Source organism: Pinus tabuliformis, chromosome 8 (genome assembly GCF_031772625.1).
Source record: "Pinus tabuliformis cultivar Carrire ecotype Pingquan chromosome 8, CPIR1, whole genome shotgun sequence".
NCBI classification, from domain to species: domain Eukaryota; kingdom Viridiplantae; phylum Streptophyta; class Pinopsida; order Pinales; family Pinaceae; genus Pinus; species Pinus tabuliformis.
In genome coordinates, this window is record NC_142294.1 from 1,258,434,805 (window position 1) to 1,258,461,325 (window position 26,521).

Sequence of the window (26,521 nt, forward strand, 5' to 3'; positions counted from 1 at the left end):
ACTATTAAAAAGAATAATCTCTACTCCAATATTCCTCCTCATCTTCTGTCAATCAATAATTATGTTGAATTCATTTATCCATATGTATCTAGACATAGATATGTAATTTGCAATATATGATACAGACATTTATTGTAAAAAATGTTTGATATCAATAGTTATGTTTAGTATTGATCACATAAATATCCAAATTTGTAATATATGATATAAACATTTGTTACGCAGATAGGCGGCCCTTCTATTGGAATCGACCACTGTAATCATTTTTTTAATTAATCCTTTTTGCTGGGATGTCTTAAATTGTGAAATGTGAATATATTCTGGTAGTCACCACTTCATCAATGAATGAAATTGAAAGCAATAACTTTTTTGCATATCTGAATCACATGTTTAAACTATACTTCAATTATTATTTACAAAACATCATTACAATTTCATTATTCCTATTATTTATAACCACGTATCATAATTAAAAAAACATTGAATTTAAAAAAAAAATTGTTCATATTCTCAAACATATACCATTCAACCATTTTCCAAGTGATTTGGATGCTTCATTACTCCAATGGCTCTCTATCCTTTACAAATTCCCTTCACCACTCCATTATCTCGGTGGTTTCCTCTGGGTTACAAATTCCCTTGCCATTACTCCAATAGCTCCCTATCTGTTACAAATTCCGTTCACCACTCCATTATCTCGGTGGTTGCCTATGGGTTACAAATTCCCTTGCCATTTCGTGGTTAGTGGTTCCATAATAGATCTCATGGATGACTAATGAGAGGTATAGTGAATTTTAATTATATATTACAGTATCATGTATTTTATCATTTTTTTAAAAACATTTTAATTCTAATTCTTTTTTTCATATTGTAAAAGATTTTGGAAAAATGTAACGGTTGCTCCACAATGCTCTATTCCTTTTTCGTCACCTTTTAATTTTTCTTATTTTGGTGTTTCAATAAGAACTACTATTTTTTTTCAAAACTTTTTTCTCCTGTTTTGAAAATGATAATCCAAACTATACGTGGTGGAGCCAATTATAAGATCAATTAACATCACTAAAATTATTCCTATAAGATTTTGGATAAGATTAAAAATGGAGTGATTTTGAATTTTTTAAATCATGGTAAAATATTGTTTTAATCTAAAATAAATTAGAAACCCACAGAGGAAGGGCACAACAAAAGGTTAAGAAATTTAAATTTCCGTGATCTTCTTATTTTAACTTCTACAGGATCTGCACTAATATCGCGTCCATTTTAAGTGTTTGATGCGTTAATAATGCAAGATAACAAAAGATTAAGAATTTCCGTGATCTTCTTATTTTAACTGCTACAGGGTCTGCACTAATATCGCGTCTATTTTAAGTGTTTGATGCGTTAATAATGCTAGATTCAAAGATGTCGAAGTGAGTTAGATTCAAAGATGTCGAAGTGAGTTAAAAAAAATTACTCTCGTTGTGTGCACTTCAACAAAATTTAAACACTGATTACACTTCGCTCAAATGGTTGTTTTTTCAACGAATCTTATGTAAATTTGGCTTTGATAACATGACAAAGAAGGAGAGAAATCGTGGAGTAGATATTGAGTATATTTTCAATGTTTTAAATATTAAAAAGAACAATCTCTACTCCAATATTCCTCCTCGTTTTTTGTCAATCAATAATTATGTTGAATTCATTTATCCTTATGTATCCAGACATAGATATGTAATTTGCAATATAGATATACACATTTATTGTAAAAATGTTTGATATCAATAGTTATGTTGAGTATTTATCACATAAATATCCAAATTTGTAATATATGATATAAACATTTATTATGAGGATAGGTGCTCCTATTGGAATTGGCCACTTTAATCATTCTTTTAATTAATCATTTTGATAGGATGTCCTAAATTGTAAGATGCAAGTATATTCTCATAGTCACCACTCCATCAGTGAATGAAATTGAAAACAATAATTTTTTTACATATCTAAATCACATCTTTAAACTATACTTAAATTATTTTTTACAAAAAATGATTAAAAATTTACTATTCTTATTATTTATAACCACTTATCATAATTAACAATAAGTGAATTTAAAAAAAAAAATGAAACTTTTCGTATTCTCAAACATATGCCATTCAACCATTTTCTAAGTGATTTGGACACTTCATTACTCCAATGGCTCCCTATGCTTTACAAATTTCTTTCACCACTCCATTATCTCGGTGGTTTCATATGGGTTACGAATTCCCTTTCCATTTTGTGGTTAGTGCTGGCATAAGAGATCTCATGCATCACTAAATTATGGTGCATCTCCAATTGTGTTTAACCCTAACTCTTTGGATTCTTGACAATTATGCAAGGTAAATTAATGAATTTTAATTATATAAGAGATCTCATGCATCACTAAATTTTGGTGCATCTCCAATTGTGTTTAACCCTAACTCATTGGATTCTTGACAATTATGCAAGGTAAATTAATGAATTTTAATTATATATTACAGTATCATATATTTTATCATTTTTCTTAAAACGTTGTAATGCTAATTTTCTTTTTGCACATTGTAACGCATCTTGGAGCAAAAAATGTAAAAACTAATTTAATATCACAGCCATTATTTTTTTCTCTTGTTAAGAAAAAGATAATCCCAACTATAGGTGGTGGACCATCAATTATTCACATCACTAATTATTCACATCACTAAAATTATTATTGTTGTAAGATTTTGGATATGATTAAACAATAAAATGATTTTGGATTATTTTAAATCATAATAAAAATATTATTCTAATGAAGAATAAATTTCGAAACCCACATAAGAAGGACAGAAGAAAAGCTCAACAAATTTAAATTTCCATTTCCATGATCTTCTCATCTTAACTACTACAAGATCTGCACTAATAAGAAGTGGTATTTTCCACTAAGTTTTTTTTATGTCGAGTTCTTGCAGAATTACACTCATTTCAATTGGATGGCTTTTTTCCTTCGCTGTGAGGTTGAAACATGTTTTGAAGTAATGGGCATTATCTATCCGATCCAACTGCATTGAATGGATATTAATCCAAACTACCTTGAATGGATGTTTACATTATTCTAATATTATAGATTACTAATTGATTATTAATGTTGTGTATATTAGGGAGCTATATGTATTTATTGCTGATAAGAATCTGTGAAAATTATTCTTAATTTAAAGACTTTATTTAAAATGAGAATTTATTAATCTAACTATTTCTAATTGTTTTCCCAACTAACTAATAATTATTGGACATTGCATAATGAGGTTAGTTTCTATTTGTTCATTGGTTAATAATGAACACATTAGGATTTTATTTTTGATTTCGTTAATGATGGATAAATATGATTGCTCTCTGATTTTTTATTTTTATTTTTTTTAATCTCACTTTTAAAATTATCTATTAAATTTATATAAACTTATTTAGTAATAAAAAGATAATTATTAACATTAATAGTTTAATTTAATATCATAATATTCAAAATTATATGTGTGTGTGGAATCACTTTTATGATTTTAATTTATTAAATATGGAAAAGAATTTAATATTCAAATTATTAAATATCAAGTTTATAAATGTGATGGCCTTTGTTTTTATAATTTTAGTGTTTTATAATTTTAATTTGTTTAAGTTAATTTATCTAGTAATAATAAGATAATTATTGACATTAATAGTTTAATTTAATATCATAATATTAAAAAGTGTATGTGAGTGTGACCGCGCATCAACTTTTATGATTTTAGGCTATTAAATATTAAAAAAAAAAACAATATTCAAATTATTAAATATCACGTTGATAAATGAGATGGCTTAAGTTTTTATAATTTTAGTGTTTTATATTTTTTATTTATTTAGGTTTTATGATATTGGTTTTTTTTTTTTTGGTAATATTTGGTTTTATTTATTTAAGTTTATAAATTTTTAGAATATAAGGTTTTTATAACTTTATTTTCCACAATAATTAAGTTGACCAACTCAATTTGCAATGTATATTTATCAATTTTTCATAGGATTCCTTCATTCTCCAAGCTCTCTAATTAATTTTTAAGAACATATGGGTATCTAAAACATCTTGAAGTTTCTTATCATTGAAACTCAATTTATCATTCTAAGTAAATTACAATTAAGATTAAAAATGACAACTAATAATATTTTTATTCAACCTTATTTATGAGAATCAAATATCATTTATCTACATTACTTTTTCTTTATATATTTACAATATTTTAATTTTATTGATTATTGATAAATAAAATCATTAAAATTCCATGAAATGACTAAAATTTCACACTTTACTCATTCATATTAATATTGATAGCTAATTATATAACCTAATATTGTATAATTAAGATTATCGTTGAAATGGTATTATGTTTTATATATATAAATAGATATTATTAAATTAATTATATCAACATATTTAGTAATGATGGTAATAAGTTAATTATTAATATTCCTAATTTAATTTAATTTAATGACATAATATTCAATATTAAAAAAAAACAAAACGTATTTAATATAATTATTAAATATGAGGTTCATAAATGTGATAGCATGAGTTTTTATAATTTTAGGTTATTAAATATTGAAAATAATTTAATATTTAACTTATTACATATTAAGTTAATAAATGTGATAGCTTTGGTTTTATAATTTTAGTGTTTTATAATTTTAATTTATTTAGGTCGTATGATATTCGGATTTTATAATATTTTCTTTATTAATTTAAATTTTTAAATGTTTATAATATAACGTTTTTACAATTTTATGATTAACCGAGATTTAACATTTTACTATTTTATATTAATATTGATAATTAATTATATAACACAATATTATATAATTAATATTATTGTTATAATAGTGTTAACGTAAATACTTATATTAATCAAATTAGAATTAAAAATATTATTAATTTTATCATTTACATACAGATTAATTTTATTAGATTAATTATATAAACATATTTAATAATAATAAAATAATTGTTAATATTAATAGTTTAATTAATATTCAATATTTAAAAAAACCAAAATATATTTAATGTAAATATTAAATATCATGTTCATACATGTGATCGCATCAATTTTTATGACGTTAGGTTATTAAATACTAAAAGGAATTTAATATTTAAATTATTAAATAACAAAGTTGATAAATTTGATAGTTTGGTGTCACGATCTTTTTCTAAAATCCAAAGAATACAGTAAATAATTTTTTTTTTATATATATACCTTTACAGTTGGAACTCAATATCACCAACTTTTATCCAACGTTACTCACCTACTACCCTAAACACATATAGCCTAACACATAATGTGGCTGTCTTAAGATTTTAGATACTAGAACCTTTGGTTATACATATATAACACTACGTATCTACTTAACCCTTATTGCATTGACCATCGATTAATTATGTGACATGACATATGTGTGTTGATTGTTATATCCGTTTGAATGTCTGCTGCCAAATGGCAGAGTGAGTACGCCAGCTCACCAACCTCCGTAGCCATGTGGCCCTTCTTCACGTGCTGGCCATGTGATCTGAGAGAGTTGACTAGCTCCGGGGTTCACGCTCGGCCTCCCGCCTAAATCAACGATGGAGATTACTTACCTTAATCGGACGGTTCATCCTCACTTAGGGTTTGACCCTGCATATAAAAGTTTAGTTGGTTTCGACTTTGGTTCATTTGCTCATTTCTCAGAACCGAGCTCCTTCGATGGTTCGATCTGCAAGTTCTCGGGCTCTTTGCACTCTTCTGGTTCATCGCTCCTTTGCCTCACTCAGGTTTGGCTGCGCTCCTCTACACCATTCTCACAGCTGGTTTATGATTCATTATTTCCCGTTTATGCTATATATACTCTAACCATTTCTCAGGGTTGGCTTGACAGTTTTCGAAGGGTTCTGATGCTGGCCATAGCTCGCCCGCACCAAATGCCGGAGGGTTTAGCTACTATGTCAGTTCCAGGTAAGTCGGTTTTCATTACGTTTTCTGTTAACTGTATTTGATTGCATTTGAGGGTTTGCTATACAGCTGAGATGGCCTGTCCTTTACCTGTTGTCTCAGGTTAAATACCGGACCAAACCCTTATGCAATTTATGCTTGGCGGCCTTACTTTGGCGGCCTGTCCAGCTGCGCCTAGGTTATGGCCTCGGGGCCTTAGTTTCTATTTTCTATTGGACTTGGCTAAGGACTCTGTTTCTCTTAGCATTACCTGGTCTAGAAAAGTCCTCTGCTTTCGGCAGTTATGTAAAGTTTGCATTGTTATATAAATCACTGCAATATTTGTCTTGTTCGGACTGTTACTGTTTTGGCTCGGCCTGGATTTCTATATGGTCAATGGTTTACCATCTGCGTTCATAATGTTTTCTTTTCTCCCTTATCTGTATATGTAAGTGCCGTCACCGGTTAATGGACATTCATCCTTGGTTCTGGTTTATATATGCGCAGTTAATATACCGGGTTTGCAGCTATTACTTCTGTTTTGTTTGGTAGCATACATAGATACCACAATGGTTATGTACCAGGGTTACTTCGTTTACCTTTGTGATTTAATGCATTCTCCGTCGCTAATTCTAATTCTGTTAATATCTGAGAATATAACATTTCTATGCCAAAGAGTTTTTATGTTCAAATTGATCTTCAGTATACTATGCTGCCGTTTTCTATTGTTCAATCGCATTACAGTTATGGCAATCTTTTACTTCAGGGTTTCAATGTTATGGAAACGATGAGTTTCTTCACCGAATGATTTCCACGACACAGCTCTCGTTCTTGTATAATATTGTGCAGCGACGAGGGTAGTCTTGCATTCGTCTCGTGAATGTATTGACTATCCTCTTGCGTACAGACTTGCCCACGTGCTGCCTACAGTTTTACGGCGGTCACTCGCCTGTATCAATACTTGTTATCTAGTTCAGGTTTATTCTTATTTCGGTATGGTGTTTCATAGCTCGATTTGTAGCCTAAGGTAGATATCGTTTCCACCCCCTGAAGCTAGGGTTTGCTGTATATCATTATTCATGTAAAAAGAACACTTTGCTTTCCGTCACTGTTATCTGTTAATGTTTACTATACAGACGTACTTGGAAAGATAGCGTAAGTTTAAAGTTGGTAATTCCATGTATTGTTTCATATTCGCACAGCATTTGTAAGTCGGAATTTAAACATGCATCAACCCCTTTCTCATAATCTCGTCCTTCAGCATACTCTTGTTTATTCTGTTGAGTGAATGCATACAGAATGAGTTTATATCTTCAGGTCGATATTTATATTGAATTCTTTATCAGTTTACAGAGTCAAACTATGGTTAAATAGCCAACTCGGCTTCTCTTATCTACTCAGGTCTTTATTCTGTAGCACTGAGTACTATCATGGGCTTGGTTATCTCAGCAATCAGTCTTTCTACTGTTACTAGGTACTGTAGCTTACTATCTTTAGGCAGTTCCTCGCTATTACTATCTATACACAGATTAACTGTGTAAGCTTGGTGAATGTATTCCACCCAGGTGACACTGTCACATTTCCCAATCCATCTCTTCTAGTAAACAGTAATCTTATTCTATTTATCCTACCACAACAACTTTTAAAAGAAAAGATACAACTGAGTACTTTCAATACCTGAGCTTTCCCTAACTAGTGTTAGAAGCGTACCTGGTATTCTGTCACTGAAGTTCTTACTTTCAGTAGTCACCTGTAGAGTTTTCGCTCTTAACCTCCCAACCTTGAGATCCACTGCACTGGATTCTCCCCCCGAGCCGTCTTGCAGGCCTGCAGCCCTCAACAAGACTTATGCACCACGGTGCTGGGTCATCTGATCACAACCAGACTTAACCCCCTTCTTTCACTCTGCAACTCTCCTTTTTGGAATCTCTCCTCTGCCTGTTCCCAAACAGCCCAGAGGTTTTCCCTTCCAAAACCCTCTTCAGGGTGAGAGGCAGTTGTCTTTCTTTTCAGTTCCATAACTGATTAATTTCTTTTAATAGAAAAGCCTCCTTTTGGAGGCTGCCAGCATTTCATTCAACACATGTGCAAAATAGTTCATTATATTTTCTTTTAACAAAATAATAATGTCTTTTAATAAACGAGTTGTCACCATAATGTTTTTACCACAGCAATTACCGGAAATTACAAGTTACCGAGGTTATTACATTTGGTTTTTATAATTTTAATATTTTATAATTTTAATTTATTTAGGTTTTATGATATTAGGTTTTTGTAATATTCGGTTTTTATCAATTTAAGTTTTTAAATTTTTATAATATAAAGTTTTATAATTTTATTTTCCACAATAATTAAGTTGAAGAATTAGATTTACAATGTATATTTTTCATTTTTTCATAAGATTGTTTTATTTTTCAAGTTTTCTAATTAATTTTTAAGAATATATGGGCATATAAAACACCTTGAAACTTTCTTTGTATTGAAAGTCAATTTTTCATTAAAGCTAAATACAATTAATATTAAAAATGGCACCTAATAATCTTATATTCAACTTCACTTATGAGAATCAAATATCATTTCTCTACATTACATTTTCTTTATATATTTACAATATTGTAATTTTATTTATTATTGATGAAGAAAATATTCAAAATTCAACCAAATGACTAAAATTTCATAGTTTACTATGTCAATAAATTATATAAAAGTGGAGGAGGAGGAGGAATTCTAATGTTATTAAACAAATAAATTATATAAAACTAGAGGAGGATGAGGAAGATGGGAGGAGGAGGAGGAGGACATTACCATAATAATATTCAATATTTAAAAATAAAAACAAAAAATATTTAATATAAATATCAAGTTGTGATTGCATGAGCTATTATAATTTTAGGTTTTTAAATATTGAAAAGAAATCAATATTTAAATTATTAAATATCTCTATAATAGCTTTAGTTTTTATAATTTTAATTTTTTATAACTTTAATTTATTTATGTTTTATGATATTGTATTTTTATAATATTTGGTTTTTATTAATTTAAAATTTTAAGTTTTTATAATATAAGCTTTTTATTTTTAAAAATAAGATAAATAGAAATTATCATTCATAATAATAATAACAATAACATTAAAATTAACATTATAAACAACATTATTAATAATAAACTTTATAATAACATCATTAATTCAATATTAATAATGTTTAAGAAAATAATATTAATAAAATTATTAATCATAATAATTTTTCATAATTATTGGCATTTGATGTTACTAACATAATAAGATGTATATTATTAATAACATTAATATTAATATTAATATTAATATATTTATTTTTAATGTGCTTATTATGTTTTTTTAGAAAGAACAATTGAGATACAAAAGTCAATCAAGTAGTAACATAGCTTATTTCATAAAGACTTGTGAAATATTGTTTGTAGTACATCTATGTCCAATCATATTCAATTTTATTCAAACTCTTAATATTTATATTTATAAATTTACATACATAATAAAGTTAATAATAATATTTTTATTTTTGTTTAATTTGTGTTATTAAGTTTTAATATTTAATTAATACAAAGTTGAATACAAACATCATATTTATGCCTTTTTAATAAATTAAATTTGAATGCCTCATATGTCATTGCTTCATACCAATGTAGTTGATATACCACATATATAACATAGCTTCATTGTAATTATTCAAAAATTAAAGTTATAAAACAAGGGTTTATAATATTCTCGTTTACAATATTGAGGTTTATAATATTATGCTTAATATTGGGTTTATAATATTACATTTAGTATCAAGGTCTTGGTTATTAATAATGGGGTTTATAATATTGGGTTTAATATTAGGTTTTATAAAATTTTGTTTGATATTGGGTTTATAATATTAAGGTTTAATATTCATTTTTATAATCCTACAGTTTATAATATTTATTGTAGGGTTTATAAAATTAGTCCTAGGGATTATAATATTAAGATTAGCTTTTATAATGTTGTATTCTAAAATTTTAGGGTTTATAATATTTGATTTAATATTAGGGTTTAACGTTGTGACCTTAGAATGTTATGTAAATATATCCAACATTACAGTGTGAGAAGCATCATTGAAATATGACAAGAAATGTGACAATCATTGCCACAATGATACGTTACAATGCAATTTATTTGACACCTCATTATGACAATGACTAAATTAGGGTTTAATATATATATTTTTTAAATATTGGGTTTATGGTTTATAATATTAATCCTAGCGCTTTTAATCCCTTGGGTTCATACTATGAATTCTAGGGTTTATAGTCCCTTGGGTTTATAATATAGATCATAAGGTTTAATATTATTCCCTTGGGCTTATTATTCTCTGGGTTTATAGAATTGGTCCTTTGAGTTTACTAATCCGTTGTGTTTACATTAATAACTAATATTTATAATAACATATTATGGTTTATAATCTTAGAGTTTAATACATGTTTATATTAATAACTAATATTTATAATAATATATTAGGGTTTATAATATTAATATTAGTGTTTATATTCTTGAGGTTTAATACTAATACTAGGGTTTATAATATCAATCCTATTATTTAGTATTAATTATCTCCGTTTATAGTATCGATACTCCCTTTGTTTATGAATCTATTGGATTTTTAATATTAATCCCTAGCGTTTATAACGTTAACTGCTTGATACATTACATTGCAATGTATCAATGTCGCAATGTCACATTGAATAAATTAGCATTTAATGTTATTGTTTATAATGTTGGGTTTAGTGTTTTATTATATTGGGTTTAGTGTTTATAATCTTAGCACAAACAATTTTACCAATGATAAACCTTGATCAACCATGATAAACCATGGTTAACCATTCTTATCTTGTGGTTTATAATATTTATCTTGGGGTTTATATACCTTCGGTTTATAATATTTATTCCTTTGGTTTAATATTATTCCCTTGGGTTTTAATATATTAATATTCTTGAGGTTTACGCTAATAGTGTATTAATATTAATTTATTAATGGTTTAAAATTTAATGATGGTTTATATACATTGGGTTTATAATATTAGTCCCTTGGGTTAAATATTATTCCCTTGGGGTTTTGGTATCAATCCCTTGCTTTTATAATATCAATCCATTTGGTTTATAATATTAATCATGGTCAACCATGGTCAATCATAGCCAGCCATGTTCAACCATGGTCAAACCATATGGATATGGAAATCAACCATGGTCTAACGTTATTTTCTGACAAATATTATCTCCATATGAAAATCAAACATGGTCAACTACGGTTAACCATGGTCCAACATTACATTGTGACACAGATTGTCACTATATGGAAGTCAAACATGGTCAACGATGTTTATTTTAGGGTCTATAATATTCATGTTAGTGTTTATATACCTTGGGTTTATAATTTTTATCCCTTAGTTTTATTATTCCATTAGGTTTATAATATCAATGCCTTGGGCTTATTGATATAATGGTTCATATTGCTAGGGTTTAATATTATTTGTTAATGTTGAACCATAATCAACCATGTTCAACCATGGTCCGACATTGCATTGTGACAAGGATTGTCTCAATATGAAAATAAACCATGGTCAACCATGTTTATTTTATTATTTTAATATCTATATTAAGATTTTTATACTTCAAATTTATAATAGTAGCCCCTTGGGTTTAATATTATTCCATTGGGTTCATAATGCCTTGGGATTTTAGTGTTAATCCCTTTGGTTTGTTATTCCATTGGGTTTATAATATCAATACCTAGGGTTTGTTATTCCATTAGATTTATAATATCAATCATGGTAAACCATTGTCAATTATAGTCAACCACGGTGAACCATGGTTTAAGGTCGCATTGTGACAAGAATTGTCTCACCATGAAAATAAACCATATTTTTTTTAATGTTTGTAATATTTATATTAGTGTTTACCAATGTTGTGTTTATAATATTAGTAACTTGGGTTTAATATTATTCCCTTGGTTGCATAATCCATTTGGGTTTTAAATCTAAAGAAGTTATTCCCCATTTCCATTCAGAGATTGGTAGTGGATTTATCTTTTATCACACGTTCGATTTATAATAATTTCTTTATATTTTATCACACATTGGGTTTATAATATTAGTAGTGGATTTAACTTTTATCGGTAGTGGATTTAGCTTTTATCAAATGTTGGGTTTATAACAAATTCTTTAGATTTTATCACACGTTGGGTTTATAATAATTTCTTTAGATTTTCTCACATGTTGGGTTTATAATAATTTCTTTAGATTTTATCACACATTGGATTTATAATATTAGTCATTTGGGTTTAATATTTTTCCCTTGGGTTCATAATCCCTTCGGGTTTTAGTGTTAATCCCTTGGGTTTATAATATCAATCCATTGAGTTTATTATTCCCATACATTTATAATATCAACCATGGTCAACCATTGTCAATCATAGCCAACCATGGTCAACCATGGTTGAATCTCGCATTGTGACAAGGATTGTCTCACTGTGAAAATAAACCATGTTTAATTTAGTGTTTGTAATATTTATATTAGGGTTTACCAATGTTGGGTTTATAATATCAGTCCCTTGGGTTTAATATTATTCCCTTGGTTTCGTAATCCTTGGGGTTTTAGTATTAATTCCTTGGGTTCATAATAAAAATCCTTTGGGTTTCTTATTAACTTGGGTTTATAATATCAATAATGATCAACCATGGTCAACCATAACCATCCATGGTCAACCATGGTTAACCATGGTTGGATCTCACATTATGACAAAAATTGTCTCCGTGTAAAAATCACGGACAATCATGGACAATCATGGTCAACCATGTTTAACCATGGTTGATCATAGTCAACCATGTTTTATAGAATCAGAAATGGTCAACCATGGTTAATCATGGTCAAACATGTTCAAACATTGCCTTGTGACAAAGATTGTCTCGATATGAAAATCAACCACATTTACCAATGTGGAAATGCTTGTCGAATGTCAGATTGTGACAAAGCTTGTATACATATGAAAATCAACCATGGTCCAACATGGCATTGTGATAAGCATCATCTCAATATGAAAATCAACCATGTTCAATCATGATTATTTTAGTGTTTATAATATTTATCTTATGGTTTATATGCATTGGCTTTATAATATTAGTCCCTTGGGTTTAATATTATTCCCTTGGGTTCATAATCTATTAGGGTTTTAGTATTAATCCCTCTGGTTTATTATTCCTTTGAGTTTATAATATCAATCCATTGGATTTATAATATTAATAATGGTCAACGATGGTCAATCATAGTCAACGATGTTCAACCATGGTCAAACCATATGGATATGGAAATCAACCATGGTAAACCATGGTCCAACATTTTTTTTTTACAAAGATTGTCTCGATATGAAAATCAATCATGCTCAACCATGGTTAACCATGGTCCAACATTGCATTGTGACAAGGATTGTCTCTATATGGAAATCAACCATGTTTATTTTACGGTTTATAATATTCATGTTAGGGTTTATATAGATTGGGTTTATAACTTTTATCCCTTAGGTTTATTATTCCCTTGGGTTTATAATATCAATCGCTTGGGTTTACTGATATAAGGGTTCATATTCTTAGGGTTTAATATTATTCAACAATGGTCAACCATAATCAACCATTGTCAACCATGGTCCAACGTCGCATTGTCATAAGGATTGTCACAATATGAAAATCAACTGTTCTCAACCATGTCTTTTTAGAATTTTTAATATTTATCTTAGTGTTTTTATACCTTGGGTTTATAATATTAGTCCCTTGGGTTTAATATTATTCCCTTGGGTTCATAATCCCTTGGGGTTTTAGTATTAATCCCTTGGGTTTATTGCTCCTTTGGGTTTATAACATCATGGTTAACCATGGTCCAACATTACATTGTGACAAGGATTGTCTCTATATGGAAATCAACCATGGTCAACCATGTTTATTTTAGGGTTTATAATATTAATTTTAGGGTTTATATACCTTGGGTTTATAATTTTTACCCCTTAGGTTTTTTATTCCATTGAGTTTATAATATCAATTCCTTGGGTTTATTGATCTAAGGGTTCATATTCCTAGGGTTTAATATTATTCAACAATGGTCAACCATAACCAACCATGTTCAATGTGGCATTATGACAAGGATTGACTCAATATGAAAATCAATTGTGCTCAACCATGTTTATTTTAGTATTTTTAATATTTATCTTAATTGTTTTATACATTGGGCTTATTATATTAGTCCCTTGGGTTTAATATTTTTCCCTTGGGTTCATAATCCCTTGGGGTTTTAGTATTAATCCCTTGGGTTTATTTTTCCCTTGGATTCAAATATCAATACCTTGGGTTTATTATTAACATGGGTTTACAATATCAATAATGGTTAACTATGGTCAAACATAGTCAATCATGGTTGGATCTCGCATTATCAACAAATTGTCTCCATATAAAAATCAACCATGACCAAGCACAGTCAACCATGGTTCAAAGTCACAATGTGAACATGAGTTAATTATTATCATTATTAATTATTATTATGTAAAAATGAATGAACTATTATTATTATTATTATTTAATAATATTTAATTAAAAAATACTATTATGGTTTGACAATAATTAACTATTATTATTATTATTGCTATCAAATAAAATAAAAATATTTATATTTTTTCTAAAAACAATATTTAAATTTATTTATGTTTTAATAAAATAAATAATTATATATTTACCCTTTATAAAAAATAATAATAAATTATTATTCTTATAATATATTTATGAATGGTTTGTGTCATAGATAGATATGAAGCCCCATACCTATATTAACCATGTTTACTAAAATAATAATAATAATTATTAAATAATTATTGTTATTAGAAAACATTTTAAGAAATCACATTAATATTACTAATATTTTTATCAGTTAATATTACTATTATTAATTATTTAAATTATTATAAATAATTGAAAACTAAATAATATTAAATAATATATTATACAATAACTTAATATTATTTTAATATATAATATAATATTAATTTAAATATATAAATATATAAGAATATGATTGTTATTATTTATTTATTATGAATAATAATAAATAATATTTTTTTTTAAAAATACATTAATTGGATTGATATATTTTTATTAAAATATATCAATCACAATAAAAAAAATAATTAAATATATACTTCACATAAACCTATAAATATATATCAACTATATTAATAAATATAATTATAATAATTTTATAATAGTGTAGTTTTCTGCATATCATAATACATTTATACAAACATTCAAAAACCTATTGACTGTTATAATCAGTGGCAGTATATGGACCATCCGACTGCAGCATGTGGCAGAATAGGTCTTTGAATGCATTCACTGGTGCTTAAAGAAGTTAAGTTCAGTTTCAGGATAAAGGCATTACCCCACCTGCCGGAACGTGTAATATCATCGCTTTTCGGCAGCATGCAGAAAGAAACTTGCTTTTTGTAAACTCTCATCTCGCATGATAAGAAACTTTTCCTTTTCCATCTCTGCACATCATTATTAATGTCAAATTTTTAAACGATAATTTTCAAAGTTTAGCCTCTATCTATATCTATATCTATATCTATATCTATATCTATATATTTTGTTGTGGATGGTAGATTATGAAAATATTTTGAAATTTAATAATTCGAAAAATTTAATTGTTTGATTTTTTTAATATTTATATATTTATTAATATATATTTAAATTTAATATGTATTATTTTTCTAATCAAATAAATAGATAAATTTTAAAATAAACACTTTTTAGTTATTTATAAGATCTAAACCTTTTATAAATCTACCATCTATCAAAATATATGTTTATTAATGCCTCATCAAATCTATATGTATTAATTTTTTAATTATACAATTAATTAAATCAATAAGTTAAACACTTTTTTCATTATTTTAATAAGTTATATATATTAAACTTTTTTAAAATTTATAATAATTATTTTATTTATAAATTTATAATTTTGTTTAAGAAGTTGTTTTATTGTTTATAAAGCAAATCTTGGTGTAAAATCTATTACTTTAAAATTTTGTGACTAAAACTTTAGTCATGCAAAAGGTTGGTGTAGACTTGAGTGTGTGCTATTCTATGTAAAATCTATTACTTTAAAATTTTGTGACTAAAAATTTAGTCATGAAAAAGGTTGGTGTAGACTTGAGTGTGTGCTATTCTATGTTAATTTTAATTTCTTAGATGCCCCTAATCACCACTACTCAAATTAAAAATGGCTAATCATCTCATAACTCACATAACCTAGCAAGCAAAAAATACTATAAAATTCTTCTCTTAACCTTTTATTAATTTCAAAACAACAAATAATCAACAAAACAAAAAAAATACTATAAAATTCTTCTCTTAACCTTTTACTAATTTCAAAACAAAAAATACAAACAAAAAATACTATAAAATTCTTCTCTTAACCGTTTACTAATTTCAAAACAACAATAAAATAACATTTTACTGATTTCAAAACAACAAGAAAATAACAGCAATTTTCATAAGATAACTAACGAAGAGTCTTTCCCTCACAGCTAAAGCAGACTCTGAAAAGTTTCTCCTGGAAGAAAAAAAACTCATGTTAAGTTTGTGCAGTTATCATAAAAATATTTCATCTTATTTCTGTACATATTTACAACGATAAATGCTACATAGCTGGGGCATATTCCTGGTCTTGGATTGTACCTTTGCTTGTAGATGTTGAATGAGCCATTGCTATAATCAGAGTAACAGGCGCGCATATTGTGTTTCTGGGCCAGCTCCCAGATGGGATTTACCTTATCACCCAAGGCATCATATCCATCCTGCAAATTAAATTAGAAAATAAATTGGAAAAACTTCCAAAATACCTAATTGCTAAACTTACATATCAATTACAACCCTAGGCAAAGTTTAACAGTAATATCATTAATTTATCTAATTTCCTCAAAATTTAATAAAAATTCATTTATAAATTTAAAATGCGACCCATAATCAGAATGCCCCTCTGCCATACCTTAGCTGCCGCGATACCGACAAACCAGCTCACATAGAAGCGTATCTAAACAGTAGGCACAAGCTAACTTAATGCCTCCTACTCCCAACAAATCTAATTTCGTTACCTGAAATGCCCGCACCGACTACGATGACCCTACGGCAGTTTGAGAAGGTTAAAGTGGATGAAGAATCAATCCATACTGTTGACTGAGTACGGTGTAATCCTTCGACGTATATACAAATAATGGCTTTAAAAATTATATATATAAAGGAGATTGTGGTGCAATTACTGTATGCTTTGCATATTTTGATAGAAAAATTTTAACTTTATGGCAAGACATTTGCTGAGGGTTTGTATTTGAGTGAATGCGCTGATTCTTTAGAAAGAAAGAAACAGTTGTAGTTTTTTTGTGAAGCTTTAAAATAAATGCTCTCACTTTCTCCACAAACCTTTAGCTAAATAGATTATCCCAAGAGCTACCTGCCAACATATTTGCATAACTTTCCGAATTATCTTTGAAGGCCCCACATTCTAAAATGAAATGTTTTTCTGTGTCCACTTTTAAGGAAGAACAAAAAAATGCATACTCTTTCCTCTTACACCTCTTTTGGCCTTTTCAAGCATAGTGTTTGACAAAAGAGTTGATGAGAATTAGTCCTTAAATGAGTAATAAAAATTTTGGCTCAACTTATGCTTTTAGTTGATGACTATGCAGATACGTGATTGAACTCTCAATTTAATATACATAGCAGCTCAACAGTAATAGTAATAATGAGGACCCTAGTAAATCTTTTGGAGTCGTCCCAATTTTTTTGGAACAATAGGTGAATTTGAGAGTAACTACTATAAAACATTATTATTTATAAAAGATAAGTTAAAAGATATATTAATGTTGTTTAACAAGAAAATGCCACTATTCCATTTTCCTTTGTATTTATAAAAATCTTATTTTTGGCAAATTGACCAAAGAATGGTAACAAAAATAGGTACGATAACTACCCAAATTAAGGTGATCTTGGTTTAAACCACCCATTATAAGTTATTATGAGAAATTTAAATACGACTCATAAAAATGCAATGTTGTGTATTAAATGAAATGAAAAACACTAGTCATCTCTACGAAAGAGAGTCTGAACCAGGAGAGTCTGGCTCTGCATAATGCTCTACATTGTTCATGTACATTACACAATATATAGTAATTACAAATTTAGGGAAGTTAGAGCCATAACCTAAAAAATAGAAACTAATTCGTATCCTGAGGTCTCGTGAACCAACTCACTATTCTAAGGTATTCTACATTATCTCTAACACTCCCCCTTAATGGAGAAGGGGTTCATAAATATGCCTTACATCTCCCTAAATATTTCAAACTTGATTTTTCTAATAGGCTTAGTGAAACTATGTGCAACATTATCACATGTATTACTGTTAGGTCCCTATACTACTAGTGTAACCCATTATTGTTATTAGTACAACCCCCTTATTATATTGTTGTGTCGATGTAGTCCTCATATTGTTATTATTGTGCCCTTACATTACTATTGTTATGTCAGCTCTGATTATATTATGACCCGTTCGGCTCCTATATATAGGAAGGAAGTCTTTTCATTTGTATCATCTAATAATTGTTCATTTGTGTATTGTAAAGGAGCTCGCCCCCTCAAAGAGGCTTATTTATAAGGTGTTAATCTATCTTTTCTATCTTTTTGAGAGCTGGTTTCATAACATTTGGTATCAAAGCTTTGGATTCTAGGGTTTCGCTACTCCAAATAGGTCATCGTTGAACCTTGGGATCTAGGTTTGAGGAAGTTAGGGTTTTCGAAAGCTCCAGAATTTCATCTGAAACAGGTCAACGTGGAATTTTCGCTATCACTCTTTCACTACGAAGTTTCAGAAGCTTAAAAAAAGACCCCTTTGAGAAGCGATCGGTCTAAAACTTGGCTCCAAATTTCAGATCCTGTTTCGCTATATTTTCGGAGATATAATCTGAGGAAGTTAGAGTTTTTGTAGACTACTGAATTACATTACAAACAGGTCACCTTGGGAAAATTGTCCTAACTTTCTATATGAGCCTCAAATTGAAATTTCATCAGAAGTTTCAAGAAGAGGACTTTCTGTAGTTTTCTGTGTATCGGTTTCAAGCCCTAACGTTGAAACAATGACACGTGGAACTTCATACAAGTTCGCCCTACTGAACTAGTCTATAATCAGGTCATCGTGGGAGACTTGACATAACGCTTCCTTGCAAAATCCAATTTTGATCAGACATTCAGGGTTAGAAAGAGGACTCAGAGGGCTACTACAAGACAAAATTTCACAACTTGGAGATCTGAAATTATAGAGATATAGTCGTTTCAAAATCAAGCTCCTAAAATCAAGAAAAATCAAGACGAGGAAGTTTGATGACAAGGATCTTGTAAATTGGATACTACATATGGAGAAATATTTTGATCTACATAGTGTACCACTGTTACAAAAGGTATGTATTGCATCTTCATATTTAGAAAAAGATCAATTCTTATAGTATAAAGGGCTTTGTTCTCGTAAACCACTTGGTATGTGGTCAATTTTCATGGAAGAAATTATAGCACATTATGAGGATACAAAGAGAAACACCTTCTTTAGAGAAACACCACAATAATTAGAAGAAAAAATAGCAAAAGGGCTTTCTTACAAAGTGGAAAGAAAAATTAGGGCAACAAGGAAGTCTACCCCTCACAACTATAAATATGGAAATGTTTTTTCTCCTAGCCTTCCACAATCTACAAGGGTTACACCACAAAAATTGGAAGAAAAAAGAGAAAAATGTCTTTGTTACAATTATGATAAAAAAAACATTAATAGTCATAAGTGTGCTGAGAAGAAATTATTTTACATTGATTGTAGAGAGGAGGAAGAAAAGGATCAAGAAACATAAAAAGAAGAGTATGTACACCAGGAACCAACCCTAGAGAAAGAAGAAATGAATCCAACCACATCTTGAAAGCATTGGAAATAATTACTACATCTCAAACTCTTAAGATGGAAGGACACATCAAGAAGAAAAAGGTTCAAGAAATGAAAGATCACATCGAGAAAGAAGAAATGAATCTGACCATATCTTGTAATGCATTGGCGAGAATTACCACTCCTCAAAATATCAAGATAGAAGGACATATCAAGAAGAAAAATGTTCAAGAAGTGAAAGATCACATAGAGCATCAAGAAATGAATCCGACCATATCTTGTAATGCACTGGAAGAAATTAGCACTCCTAAAACTCTCAATATAGAAGGACATATCAAGAAGAAAAAGATTCAAGTAGTGAAAGACCACATCGAACATCAACAAGTTCACCAACTTTTAAAGGATAACGCCACTTTGGTGCAAAACCGAACAAAACAACAGGCAAATCAACATCGCAATGAAAGAAGTTTTGATGTAGGAAATTTGGTATTTTTATGGTTATATACATACAAACAAATGTCCCTCAAAAAAGCTATTTATGAGAAGGAAATGTTGGCAATACTACACACACTTAAGAAATGGCGACCGTACTTAATGGGAAGACAATTCAAGGTAAAAACAGATCATGATAGTATTAAATACATTTTAGAACAAAGATTATCCTTTGAAGAGCAACAAAAATGGGTCACAAAGATGTTGGGTTATGACTTTGAAATCATATACAAAAAAAGGAAGCAAAATGTTGTGGCAGATACACTCTCAAGAAAGGATGAGGATGTGGAAGCATTTTTGTGTGCCTTTTGTATTATCCAACTAGATTAGATAACCAAAACAAGGTATGAATGGAAGAAGGACGAAAAAGTGTGGCCACTCATTCAAAAGTTGCAGAAGATCCCAGTTCAAACAATATTATTTCACGAGGATGGAAAAATCATATTGGAGCCTGGAGCAGTCACATAAACAAGAACCCAACAGCTACGAAATCAATCTATTTTAGAGTATCTCATCAAGTGGAAGAACTTATCCGCTGAAGATTCCACATGGGAGGACAAGAATTTTATACAGGAGCATTAAAAACTACTCAAGCATTGAGGACAACACTTTTTGAAGGAGAGGAGCATGTTAGGTCCCTATACTACTAGTGTAACCCCTTATTGTTATTAGTACAACCCCCTTATTATATTGTTGTGCCCATGTACTCCCCATATTGTTATTATTGTTCCCTTACATTATTATTGTTATGTCGCCTCTGATTATATTATGACCCCTTAGACTCCTATATATAGAAAGGAAGTATTTTCATTTGTATCATCTAAGAATTATTTGTTTTTGTAATGTAAAAGAGGTTGCCCCCTTAAAGAGGCTTATTTCTAAGACATTGATCTATCTTTTCTATCTTTTTGTGAGTTGGTTTCATAACAAGTACAATATACCAAATGAATTTCTTTTAATTTCACTTTCTCCCTGACAAAGTGGAACTATGTATTAATGTGTTTAGTGTTTTTGTGAAACACCAGATTATTAGCAAGTTTGATTGAACTCTTATTATGGCATTTGATCATTGTTTCATTTTTCTATTCTTCTCCAACATCCTAGAGAAGTCTCCGCAGCTAACCTGCCTCACACATTGCTGCACAAATAACTTGATACTCTGCTTCCACTGAAGACAAGGAAACCGTGTTCTTTTTCTTGCTACTCCATGTAATCACCCCGGATCCAATACTGAATGCATAGACTTTTGTGGATTTGCGATCGTCTGCATTTCCATCCCAGTCTGAATTTGTAAATCCTATCAATCTAACATCAGAGAAATCAGTATAAATAATACCATAATATAAATTACCTTGTAGATACCTCAAAACACTTTTCACTTCATTCCATTGACTTTCAAGTGGCTTGGACATGTATTGACTTAGCACACTGACTGCATAAGCCAAATCTGGTCTAGTAGTGGTAAGGTAGATTAGGCTCCCAACCAGTTGTTCGTAAAGTGTCGCATCTGCCTCTTTAGAGCCATATTCACTTTGTAGTTTGATGATATGCTATAATGGTACTGCTATAGGCTTACACTAATCCATCTTAAATCTTTCTAATAGTACTTTGACATACATTCCCTGGGACAAAAATGTTTTTCCTGAATCTCTCTAGATCTCAAGACCCAAACAGTATCTTAATTCACAAAGGCGTTTCATTTCGAACACCTGTGACATCTGTTGTTTGATTTCTTTAATCAATTATGTAGCATCACTTGTAATAACGAAATATATTCATAAAAAGAAATCAACACTATGAACCCTTGTTCATTTTACATGGTATAAAGATTAGGGTCGTTTTTGCTTCTATTGTAGCCAAATTGTAGAAAAAATGAATCAATCTTTTCATACCAAGAACTGGGTGTTTGATTTAGTCCATAAAGTGCTTTCTTTAACATATAGACTAAATGTTCTTTCCCTTTCTGGACAAACCCTTCAGGTTCTCTGAATAAACCTCTTCTTTCAATTCTCAATTTAAAAATGCAGACTTTACATTTAGTTGGTGAATCATCCAATGTTTCTTAGTAGCTAAAGCAATCAACATGCTAATGGTATTAAGTTTAGCTACAGGGGCAAAAGTTTCTTCATAGTCAATGTCTTCTTTTTGTGAATACCCCTTTACTACCAATCTAGCTTTCAATTTACCTATAGTTCCATCTGCATTAATCTTCGGTTTTTACAGCTATTTACAACCTATGGTTTGTTTCCCTCTAGGAAGTTCAACCAGTTCCCAAGTGTTGTTTCTGATTATAGATTCATATTCCTGTTCCATAGTTGTTTTCCATTCAGTACATTCACCTGCTTCCTTATAAATAGAAGGTTCAACAATATTAATCATACTAGTTATAAATGAATTTTCCCTATATTTTGTAGGCATTTGAGCTTTCCTACCTGATCTCCTAAGTGGTCAGGTAGCCTCAGATCTTGTCTGATCATCATTCTCTTTTTCTTCTTGTTGTTGATGTTGCTGCTGCTATTATTGTTGTTGTATCCGCTCTTGTTGTTGTTGTTGTTCATCTTCTACCTTTGTCTGCTGCTGATCCTGATTGTTTCATGTTTCTTCACTTCTTCAACCAAGTATGGAATATCCCATTCCTCATTGTGCTTATCAGATTCTTCACGATCCTACTCATGGAATATGACATCTCTACTAGCAAAAATCTTGTGAGTAGAGGGATTCAATAATCTATAAGCTTTATATTGTGAACAATACCATATAAAGGTACATTTGATGGCTTTTGAATGTAGTTTTCCTGTGTCTTCCTTTGGGATATGGGCAAATGCTTTACACCCAATACTCTTAAATGTTTTACCGCAGGCTTAAATCCATATAGTGCTTCATAAGGAGTTTTAAACTCAAGACTATTTGTAGGACTCCTATTTTTTAAGTAATCTGTAGTATTCAATTCTTGAGCCCAAAAACCATTTGAAAAATTCTTACTTTTCAACATGCTTCTAGCGCATTCACACAATTTTCTGTTCTTTCTTTCTGTTACTCCATTATGCTGACGAGTATGGGGTACTGTGAATTGCTGTAATATTCCATGGTCTTTACAATACTTGATAAGCTCATCCTTCGTGTATTCTCCCCCTTGATTGGAGCAGAGAATTTTTATTTGCTTCCATGTTTACTTTTCAATCATATTTTTGAACCGCTTAAAGTATTCAAATGTGTCACTCTTCTTACTAAAGAAATATACCCATGAAAACTTTGTGCAATCATCAATAAATAGTAAAAAAATATAATGCATCTCCTAATGACTTTGTTTGCATGGGTCCACAAATATCTGTGTGTACTAATTCAAGTATATCTTTCTATTTCTTCTCTATTTAAACAGGGAATTCTTCTCTATGCATATTTCTTAATGTACGGGCATCACAATCATTATGCACTTGTTTTAACATAGGAAGATCTCTTACCATTTCCTTTTTTTGAAGTAACAACAAATCATTGTAGTTGATATGACCAAATATTTGTAGCCACAACTCTTCTATAGTCAAACCTACTGCTGTTAAAGCTCAAACTAGTGCTGGTCTTACATCCAATTTATACAGACCTCCTATTCGAATTCATGTACCAATTGTCTTCATGCCATCTAGCATATCTTTAATATAGCAGTTAGATTTAAAATTCAACTTTAAGATCTTGATCTGTAATCATGGATAGAGAAATCGAGTTCTTTGTTATACCGGGCACATACATTATAAATTTGTCTTACATTACCATTAGGTAAAATGATAGAAATTTTCCCACATCCTTTAATCTGATGACTTCTATCATCACCTAGGTAGATTTGTGCTCTATCGTTGAGTTCTTTAAAATATTCAAACCATTGCTTGTTCCCTGTCATATGTGTTGGTACTCCCATATCTACATACCAGATGTCTGCATCAACATTCTCATCACGGTCTGCCAAGAACACTCTGAAATTTCGCTCATGATTATCATTTGCAAGATGACTTGCATGCCATTTCTGCCTTTGTTGTTCTTCATGATATTACTTCTCCCTGCACTCTCTAGCTATATGACCCAGTTTTCCACAACAAAAACACTTAATTACAGAGTTGTTTCTATTCGGATTCATACCTTGGGTCGGATTTGGTCTTTTCTGTGAGCTTCCTCCATTTTTTTGTTGCGGATTTCCATTTCCTTTGTAAAAGTTCTTTTGCGCCATCAATGCAAGATCGGCACTCTGGGGCTTCAGAGTCGATCTTATTTCTTCTTCCTGCATCAGTATTCCTGTCAGTTCCTCAAATTTTGGTATTTTCTCTCTCGCATTTATCCCAGTGATGAACATTTGGTAGTCATCAGTCACACTATTCATGGTAATTGTTACAAGATCTGTGTCTTCAACTGTATGACCAATGTCTGCCAATTTTTTCTTCAGATCTTTGATCCTTGCTATGAAGGCAACAATTGTTTCATTCTCCTCCATCTTCAGGGATAAGATCTTGCTCTTCAGGAACAAAAGACGATTTGTATTTTTGATCTCATACAGATCCTTCAAAATTCCCCAAATTTTGCTTGTTGATTTACATTCTCTGACATGTGGTATGATGCAATGTTTCACTGAAATCTTCAACAATGTCCTTGCTTTGCCCTCACGCTTGTACCAATCTGGGACTGTTGCTGATCTAGCTGCCAGCTTCTGTTCATCCCCATTTGCAATCCTCCAAGCACTCTGCACTTCTAGTAGAGTCTGCATCTTGAATTTCCAATTCACATAATTGGAGCCATCGAGCTTGTTATGCTCATTCAAGCATGCTTCAAACATTTGATTATTCATCTTGGCGATTTAAAAAATTTGACAGGTAAAAAAATGTTAGATTTACCCTAGATCTGTGTCAAAGACAAAGATTGTCGATCTCCAATGTTGTTTTCAACGACCTCCTTCTGGTCTTCTCTCAGCAGACCTCGGCCTCCACGCAGCCTTCTCTCGGCAGCCATTGCCAAAACGTAGCCCCACCTTCTTTTTGTGATGTTTGTGATGTTTGTTGTTTCCTCGACCTCGCAGCCTTCTCTTGGCTTCTCTCACCACGGTCATCATGCTTATCCACCATGGAGTCGCGGAGATCTTCGCGCATGTACACTTGATATCTGCGACAATCGACAAAATGAAAATGCGCAGAAGGTCTACAGTGTGATCTTCATGGTTTTTCCTCAAAGACACGCAACGATTTCACGTTAGGTGCAACTGGCAAGTTCCTCACTCAGTGAACAGGTTTTCTCAGCCCTGTCGCTCTGATACCATGATAAAAATGCAATGTTGTGTATTAAATGAAATGAAACCCACTGGTCAGCTCTAAGAAAAAGAGTTTGGCTTGGAAGAATACTCTACACTGTTCATGTACATTACAATATATGGTAATCACAGATTTAGGGAAGTTAGAACCTTTACCTTAAAAATAGAAACTAATTCATATCCTAAAATTTCGTCAATCAACTCACTATTCCAAAATATTCAGCGTTATCTCTAACCTATTGTTTCAAAATATATATATATATATATATATACGCTGGTTGGGATCAAAAGAATAAAAATTATGTTTGATAGTCATGTACCTGAATTCAAAACGGACATGCATAATGTAAACATGGACTGGACGAGATGACGTATGAGAGGCTGTCATATAATATATCAGAATTTCAATCAATTGGCGTTTTGACTAAAATATGACCATTCGTTTCAGCTCCTAGCTTTTACACATTTTAATTATCAATGAATATCCATAACTTCAAACGTTGATTTAATGGACCAAAAAGTATATCTGAAATTTATAACTTCATAAATGACCTTTAAAAAAATCTATGAAAAAAATACTGAATTTTCGTAACTTCAAAAATCGCTTTTGAACATTTAAATAAACTATTGAGTCAATTCCCGTGGAATTATCAGTTTGCTTATACCTATTTGTATAAGTAAGGTGTACTTTATTATTTTATTCCGACTTCTCAACCATTTAGTCACGTGGAATTATCAGACTGCTTAGACCTATATGTACAAGTAACTATTACTTTG